Source organism: Callithrix jacchus, chromosome 15 (genome assembly GCF_049354715.1).
Source record: "Callithrix jacchus isolate 240 chromosome 15, calJac240_pri, whole genome shotgun sequence".
NCBI lineage: Eukaryota > Metazoa > Chordata > Mammalia > Primates > Cebidae > Callithrix > Callithrix jacchus.
Genome location: NC_133516.1, coordinates 4,576,943 through 4,586,251, shown reverse-complemented (window position 1 = coordinate 4,586,251; position 9,309 = coordinate 4,576,943). Strand labels below are relative to the sequence as shown.

General features: G+C 41.9%; 1 pseudogene; it reads left to right on the top strand.

The window, feature by feature from the left end:
• Window positions 1–2,211: 2,211 nt before the first annotated feature.
• Window positions 2,212–2,886, top strand: LOC100406232 (peroxiredoxin-6 pseudogene; annotated as a pseudogene).
• The last annotated feature ends 6,423 nt before the right edge of the window (window positions 2,887–9,309 follow it).

Here is a 9,309-nt window from a genome sequence, read left to right as displayed (position 1 = left end):
AGGCTGAGGCAGGAGAATCGCTTGAACCCAGGAGGCAGATGTTGCAGTGAGCCAAAGTTGCACCACTGCACTCCAGCCTGGAAACTGGGAGAGACTTTGTATCAAAACAAAACAAAACAAACAAACAGAAACTTCAAAAACCTTCACGATGCACCCATGATGAAAAGCTCTTGGCTTCATAAAGACCAAGAGGATAGTGAAAGGGTTTGAGAACACAGTCAGCTGATTCCCAGTGCCACAGGTGGTTGCCCTCCTCTCATTCCTGAGATAGAGGGAAATAGATTGGCATGCCCCATGGAATAGTGGTTTTGGTCTTTGTTTCTGATAGTTGTGGTAGCATGTAAGTCTTTTTCTTAGATTATTATTATGTTTATAGTGTTTATTCAAAACAGCCCTGAACCTTATCATAGATCTCATCTCTCCAGCATGGATTAACAAACTAGGTTTATTAATGTACCATGAGGTCATTCTTTTGATATTCTGGTAGATTACATTTGCTGATATTTTATTTAGAATTGCACGAATTTATATTCATAAATGAGATTGGGCCATAGTTTTTCTTTCTGTGTAAGATTTATCAAGTTTTAGAATTAAGTTTGTGCAAGCTTTAAAAAAATGGATAGCTTTCCCTCTTTTTCTGGGGTTCTGAATGTTCATCAAGAGAGAATGGCTAAATAAGGTGAGATCTAGTTTAAATCTAAACGTCTATCAAACTAGAAATGGTTGAATAGATGATTGCTGTCTACTATGGAATGTTATGCAAATATTAAAAAGAATGAGAATTAGTTTCATAGACCCATCTTTCTGTTGGCCTGCAGATGGCCAGAATGTGTTGATGAGTGAGGAAAAGAAATTGCACACAACTTTTTATAGTATGAATCCATTTTTTTTCTTTGTTTTGAGACGGAGTCTTGCTGTGTCACCAGGCACCAGGCTAGAGTGCAGTGGCATGACCTCTGTTCACTGCAACATCTGCCTCCCAGGTTCAAGTAATTCTCCTGCCTCAGCCTCCCAAGTAGCTGAAACCACAGGCATGCACCACCATGCCAAGCTAATTTTTGTATTTTAGTAGAGACGGGGTTTCACCATGTTGGCAAAGATGGTCTCGATTTTTTGACCTTGTCATCCGCCCACCTTGGCCTCCCAAAGTGCTGGGATTACAGGTGTGAGCCACTGCGCCCAGCGAGTATGATTCCATTTACTATGGAAAGAAGGTATGAAAAAGACCTCCCTGAATATATATATATATATGAGTGTGACTGAATGAGAAGAGAAACGTGAACAGGTGTGTATCAGGTGTTAACACAGTTTGCTCGGGGCAAAGGGAACAGAAGCAAAGGGGATGGCATGAGAGATGACAAAGAAGAAGCTTTAAGTAAAACTGAAAAATATGCATGTAAGTGAAATACAGAATTAAGATTCTATTAGAGCTAATAGCGCATTGACCATGTACACACATTTTCTCCAACTCTCCAAACAATATAACAATTCTGAAAATATTTTTTTTGGTAAATTCTCAAGGATCAAAGAGTCAAACTCAGTGGAGAAGAGATATGAACAAATTTTTAAAAGCCCTTTTCAACTTGGGCCCAGCAGCACAGTTCCTGTAAAGAAGGGTGTTGTGGCTGAGCACGGTGGCTCACGCTTGTAATCTCAGTACTTTGAGAGGCTGAGGGGGTGCAGATCATGAGGTCAGGAGATCGAAACCATCCTGGCTTACATAGTGAAACTCAGTCTCTACTAAAAATACAGAAAATTATTAGCCAGGGATAGTGGCATGAATCTGTAGTCCCAGCTGCCTGGGAGGCTGAGGAAGGAGAATCACTTGAACCCCGAAAGTGAAGGTTGCAGTGAGCCGAGATTGCACCACTGCACTCCAGCCTGGGTGACAGAGTGAGACTCCATCTCAAAAAAAAAATGTGTTGATCTGGTGCAGTGGCTCATGCCTGTAATCTCAGCACTTTGGGAGGCTGAGGTGGGTGAATCATCTGAGGTCAGGAGTTTGAGACCAGCCTGACTAACATGGTGAAACCCCGTCTTTATTAAAAAATTATTAAAAATGAAAAAAACAAATCAAAACAATTAAAAAATGGTCCTAGAAAAAAGGGAAATAGCAATGCTGTTAACATGATTAAAACACGTAGTCCTTCTTCATGAGAACCCCCTAGTTGGTTGCTGTCCAAGTGGTGCCTCCTCATCACCGCCACTGCCATGCTCAGAGGTCTGTTTCTTGGGGACGTGGCTCCCAACTTTGAGGCCAATAACACCGTTGGCTGATCCATTTCTAGGAACTTTCTCGGACACTCATGGGACATTCTCTTTCCCACCCTTGGGACTTTATCCCAGTGTGCAGCACAGAGCTTGGCAGAGCTGAAAAGCTGGCACCAGAATTTGCCAAGGGGAATGTCAAGCTGATTCCCCTTTCAATAGACAGTGTTGAGGAAGGCCTTGCCTGGAGCAAGGTCACCAATTCTTCCAATGGTGAAGAGCCCAGAGAAGTCACCTTTTCCCATCATTGATGATAAGAATCAGGACCTTGCCATCCTGTTGGGCATGCTGGATCCAGCAGAGAAGGATGAAAAGGGCATGCCTGTGACAACTTGTGTGGTGGTGTTTGTTTTCAGTCCTGATAAGAAGCTGAAATTCTCTATTCTCTACCCAGCTACCACTGGCAGGAACTTTGATGACATTCTCAGGGTATTCATCTCTCTCCAGTTGACAGCAGAAAAGAGCATTGCCACCCCAGTTTACCGGAAGGATGGGGATAGTGTGATGGTCCTTCCAACCATCCCTGAAGAGAAAGCCAAAAGACTTCTCACAAAAGGAGTCTTCACCAAAGAGCTCCCATCTAGCAAGAAATACCTCCACTACACTCTCCAGTCCTAAGTCTCTTGGAAGAGTTGGTGGTGAGAGCCAGAGGATGTCAGTTGCCAATCATGTTTGCCTGCAGCAGTTCCATAAAAAAATTTCTGGTGTCATCACAGCCAAGGTTTTTAGGTTGCTATACTACTTGTTATTAAATGAAAATGTCACTAAAAGTTTCTTGGAATTCTTTACTCTCCACTTTCACCAGCACTCAATTCTGTTCATAAACCAGCACTCTTTACTCGTTCTCTTTGAAATATGTTCTGTATTTAAAACTCAACTCTTGTTGGACCTCCACACGGCCTGTGACCAATGAGGTCATTTTGGTTGATGATTGAAAATGTTTTCTTAACTCCATCAGAAAATGACTATCAATTTTTTTAAATTGTCCTATCACATCCTCCTTTCTGTTACCCATTTTGAAGAGCTGCAGAAGTCGAGGTTCAACTTCTATGTAAATATTGAAGTATGAAACCCAGGAACTTAGATTAACCCAGATGCTCTTTAATATTCTGTGTTTTGATCACAGCTGGGAAAAAAGCTTTTTAATTCTGTACGTTTCTAGTAGATAACTGAAATGAATAGCAGGGGAAGAGACCTTTACATATTTTGCTATAAAAAATTATGAAAAGTTTCTATCAAAATGGAGAGACTGCAGAAAAGGCTTCCCTTGCCTTGCAAGGAGGTGTAGCAGGTGTGAGCAATACTAGTGCCATGTGCCTTTCACACAGGGTTTGCATGCATCAGTCTGCTTTCTGATTATGTGTACATGAAAGTGTACACCATGTGAAGAGAAGAGAGAATGACTGAAAATGTTATATTAGAGAACCCTTCCTGCAGTGGGTTGCTATTTTCTGGATTCTACTTTTTAGCAACAAATAAAATCCTTTGTTAAAACTATAAAACAAACAAACAAAAAACCCCGAACAAGTAAAAGGATTATAGCCCCAAAGATATACGACACTGCATCTATAACATGGGGCAGGACACCGTGGACAAACAAGCAGGCAGAGAATGAATACTGAACCTTGAAACTCAATAGATGAAGTTCTATTGAATAAAAATTCAATAGAAGGATTTGTCTATGAAAGGAAGGACATTTCTCTGAAAGTAGAGCAAAGAGAAAAAGGAGAAAATGTATGACTATTAGAAACTCAATTTGGGAAACAAAATATGATTGACTAGATTTATAGGAGACTGATGAAAAAATAGAAGGAATAAATTGTTTTTTAAAAAAGGAAATAAAGAAAGAAAGTATTCTGGAAATGAAGGACACATATTCCCTGAGATTGTAGAGAAACTCTTCTGCCCTCACAACACCACAACAATCAACACAGAAGACTTCTGTGACTACATGTTGTGGGGGTGGTTTCTTCCCACCACCAAGCTAGCAATCAATTCTGCAGCAGGCAACAGCTGGGTGTTCTCCAATTTAATTCTGACACTATTTAGAGATAGCATCAGATCCCACAGGTTCAGTGCTCAGTCCACAAGACTGCCCACCCTCTAGACACCAGTCGTAAGTCCAGGCCTATAGCACGTCTAAGACCAACTGGTTTCAATTTGAGGTTCTCATGCTTCTCTCTTTCAGTTCAATTAACTTGCTAGAGCTGCTCAGAGAACTCAGGGAAACACAATTACCAGTTTATTTTAAGGATATCACAAATAATACTGAAGAAAAAATGCAGAGGGTGAGGTACAGAGGAAGGAGTACACAGCTTCCAGGCCTTTCTCAGGTGCACCCAGGTGTGTCCTCCTTCCCAGGTGCTTCCTCCTCCAGGAACCTCCACATGTTCCACTACCTGGAAGCTCTCTGAACCAGGTTCTTTTGAGTTTTTAATGGAGGCTGCACATGAGCATAACTAATTAAATCACTGGCTGTTGATGATCAACTTAATCTTCAGTCCCCTCTCCCCTTCACAGATGTGAGGGGGAGAGGAGTGGGGCTGAACATCCCAGCCCTCTAATCCTACCTTGGTCTTTTCTGTGACCAGCCCCCATCCTGAAGCTGCCTAGAGGCTGCCAGCCATCAATGAATCATTAGTATATAAAACATACCATTTTGGAGGTTCTAAGGATTTTAGGAGTTTCTATGCCAGAAAAAGGGGTTGAAAATCAAATACATATTTCACAGTATCACATTGCTGAATTAAAAAGGGTACTAAATGGTCTGCACAAAAACAGTAACGAAGATCCCAAATTCTGAAACTCTTGTAATATCAGCAATAAAAGGAAGATACAAACCCTGTGTGAAAGGCACAGGGCACTAGTATTGCTCACACCTGCTACACCTCCTTGGAAGCCAAGAGAAGCCTTTTCTGCAGTCTCCCCATCTGATAGAAACTTTTCACAATTTTTTTTAATAGCAAAATATTTAAAAGTCTCTTGCTCTCCTCTTTACTTCAGTTGTCTACTAAAAGGTACAGAATTAAAAATGAGCAAGGAGAGCAGACCAAGGCCCAAAATTTTAAAACTGTTATAACACCAGGAATAAAAAGAAGTTCCTAAAAGTTTCCAGAGAGAAAAAAAATAAGTGTCATATAAACAGATAAGAAATGTAATAACATTGATTTACTTAGCATATGTACCATTTGCTAGAATGCAACGCTTTCAAAATTCTGAGGGAAAATTATCTTTAACACGGACTTTTCATATGCAGCCAAATTATCAAAAAAAGTTATGAGGGTAGAATAAAGATATTTGACACGAAAAGACTTAACATGTATATTCCTGATATATATGTAGATGTACATATGTATGTCAATCAGGAACATACATGATGTGTGTGTGTGTATGTGTGTGTCTATATCAATTTTCATACATATTCTTAGGAAATTACAGGAGGATGTGCTGCAGCAAAATGAGGGAGTAAACCTTGAGGAAGAAGACACAGCATCCAGAACCTGAGAGATTTGACCGACAGGATATCTGTTCTTGTCTAGACACAGGTCTAGACAGCACAAACCTGGTTGGGGCTGGAGAACAGAGGGCTCTAGGAGGAAGTTCTCTGGGGAAAGGGGGGATGAAATTGTTGGAATATCTGACGCTTTGGCAGGGGAAATGATACAACAAGTGCGATAGAAAACAACTAAGACTAACTATGGGCCAGGCGCGGTGGCTCACACCTGTAATCCCAGCACTTTGGGAGGCCGAGGCAGGTGGATCACGAGGTCAAGAGATAGAGACCTTCCTGGTCAACATGGTGAAACCCCGTCTCTACTAAAAACACAAAAAAAATTTAGCTGGGCATGGTGGCACGTGCCTGTAATCCCAGCTACTCAGGAGGCTGAGGCAGAAGAATTGCCTGAACCCAGGAGGTGGAGGTTGCAGTGAGCCGAGATCATGCCATTGAACTCCAGCCTGGGTAACAAAAACAAAACTCTGTCTCAAAAAAAAGACGAACTACATGAAAAATTATACAAGTAGGCCAGGTGTGGTGGCTCATGTCTGTAATCCAAGCACTTTGGAGGTCAAGGTGGGCAGATCACCTGGGAGTTCAAGACCAGCCTGACTAACATGGTAAAACCCCATCTTAAAAAAAAAGAAAAAATATACAAGTGAAAAATTAAAACAATTATTATCTCTAGGGCAGGAGGGGAGGGGTTTGTATCAGAAAAAAATACGTAAAATACATTGCTGACCTGGTGCGGTTGCTCATGCCTTTAATTCTAGCATTTTGGGAGGCCAAGATGGGTGGATCACGAGGTCAGGAGTTCGAGAACAGTCTGGTCAACATAGTGAAACCCCGTCTCTACCTAAAATACAAAAAATTAGTCAGGGGTGGTGGTGGGCACTTGTAATCCCACTCAGGAGACTGAGGCAGGAGAACTACATGAACTCAGGAGGCAGAGGTTGCAGTGAGTCAAGATCGTGTCACTACAATCCAGCCTGGGCGACAGAGAGAGTCTGTATCAAAAAAAATAGAGCCAGGGTGTGGTTCACCATGTTCTCTTTCCCCTCTTCCAGGAGCAGAGAGAGCATGGAGTGAAGTGCACAAGGAGCAGTCTTGGATGACTCAGGTGGGATGCATAACATGGCAGAGAAATCCACCCTGTGCTGCTGAAAGACACTGCAGTGTGGGGTCAGTGTCACCTAACTGACAGCGTGGCCTGACTGATCCCTGTGTGTGACTGGAGGTAGAGGTTGCAGTGAGCTGAGATCATGCCATTACACTCCACCTGGGCAACAGTTAGAGACCCTGTCTCAAAAAAAGTACACTTACTTGCCTCAGCAGTGAAGATGCTTACTTGTTATAATAATATAAATGCTGCCTATCATTTAACTAATATCATGATTTAACTATAATAAAAGAGAGAAGTGGTGGCAGAAATATAATGTAATTTTCATCTATTGGAAGTCAATACATAATATCTGAAATTAACAAATCATGAATTAACAATATCACAGAATGTTTAGAAATATGGAAGTAAATGTCAGAAAAAGTAAAGGAATCATATTTGGGGAGCAGGTTTGGGGTGGCGCAGGCATCTGCTGTTTTTTGTTTTAAACATCTCAGTACAATTTTTAAAGGAGTTAAAGGAGAATCACAATACATAACTTGATAAAAATTAATTTGAAAATAGAAGTTTGCCAAACAAATGAAAGGATTGAAAAGTAAGACGAATGAAAACGTTAATTTGTTTAGGGGAAGAAAGAGTAGACATTTTTTCCCTTATAATTTAGTTTCAATATAAAAATGTATAACATTTGAAATAAAGCAAAAAAAAGTGTTTGGGGTCTTCCTTAGCTATTACTAAGACATACCTTGGCTAACAAATTCCTTTCCAACAGTCATCCCTAATTTCAAATCCTCCATTTTTTTTTTTGAGACAGGGTCTCACTCTGTTGTGCAGTGGCATGCTTAGGGCTCAGTGCAGTGTTCATCTCTTGGCTCAAGAGATTCTCTCACCTCATCCTCCCCAGTAGCTGGGACTAGAGGCATGCGCCACCACACCTTGCTGTTTTGTATTTTTTGTAGAGACAGGGTTTTGCTGTGTTGCCCAGTCTAGTCTTGAACTCCTGGGCCTAACTGATTCGCCTCCCTCAGCCTCCCAAAGTGCTAGGATTACAGGCATGGTGCCACTGCCCATTCTTTTAAAACAGCAGGATCAGAACATTATCTGTGAGCTACCTGCCTGTGAATGGCATTACATGAGGCATACTGCAGAAAGCAGAGGGGGATTGTCATGACAATGAAGGTGACAACAGTTGATGTTTATTGAGCTCCTCTTTTGTGCAGGCATCATGGTAAGCACTTTGTACACATATCTCATTTGATCTTGACAACAATCCTATGAGCCAAGCACCCTCATCCCAACCGTACTGCTGAAAAAACTAAGATTCAGGGAGGTTGGGGAAGTGGCCCAAGGTCTCTCAGAGCTGGCACTTGCATGATGAAGTTTTGCTCCAGAATATAAGATCTTAATCACTGCGGTCTTGTCTCTTTAAATAAAAAAAGACAAGTGTGCAGTGGTTCATGCCTGTAATTCCAGCACTTTTGGAAGCCGAGGTGGGCAGAGCAGGAGTTCAAGACCAGCCTGGCCAACATGGTGAAACCCTGTTTCTCCAAAAATAAAAAATAAAAAAATTGGCCTGGCATAGTGGCTCATGCTTGTAATGCCAGCACTTTGGAAAACTGAGGTAGGTAGATCATTTGAGGTCAGTAATTTGCAATCAGCCTGGCCAACATGATGAAACCCTGTCTCTACTAAAAATACAAAAATTAGCTGGGCATGGTGGTGCATGTCTGTAATCCCAGCTACTTGGGAAGCTGAGACAGGAGAATTCCTTGAGCCTGGGAAGTGGAGGTTGCAGTGAGCTAAGGTCATGCCACTGCAATCCAATGTGGGCAAAGGAGTGAGACCCTGTCTCAAAAAAATGAATAAAATAAATAAATTGGCTGGGCATCTTGGCTCACACCTGTAATTTCAGCACTTTGGGAGGCTGAGGCAGGCATATCACCTGAGGTCAGGAGTTCCAGATCAGCCCAGTAAACATTGTGAAAACCCATCTCTACTAAAAATAACAAAAATCAGCTCAGTGTCATGGTGCAGACCTGTAGTCCCAGCTCCTTGGGAGGCTAAGGTAGGAGAATCACTCGAACCGGGGAGGTTGCCTTGAGCTGAGATCACACCACTGCTCTCCAGCCTCAGCAACAGTGACTCTCCATCTCAAAACAAAACAAAACAAAACATAAATTAGCTGGGTGTGGTGGTGGGTACCTGTAGTCCCAGTGACTCTGGTGGCTGAGGCACAAGAACTGCTGGAACTTGGAAGGTGGTGGTTGCAGTGAGCCAAGATCATGCCATGGCACTCCAGCCTGGGAGACAGAATGAAGCTCTTTCTCAAACAATCAATAAGAGACACCTCCAATAGGTCACTATTCTCTACCCAGAAGGTGAAGGTTAAGAGGAAGAAATGAAAGATTCAAGTCAGTGCACTCAG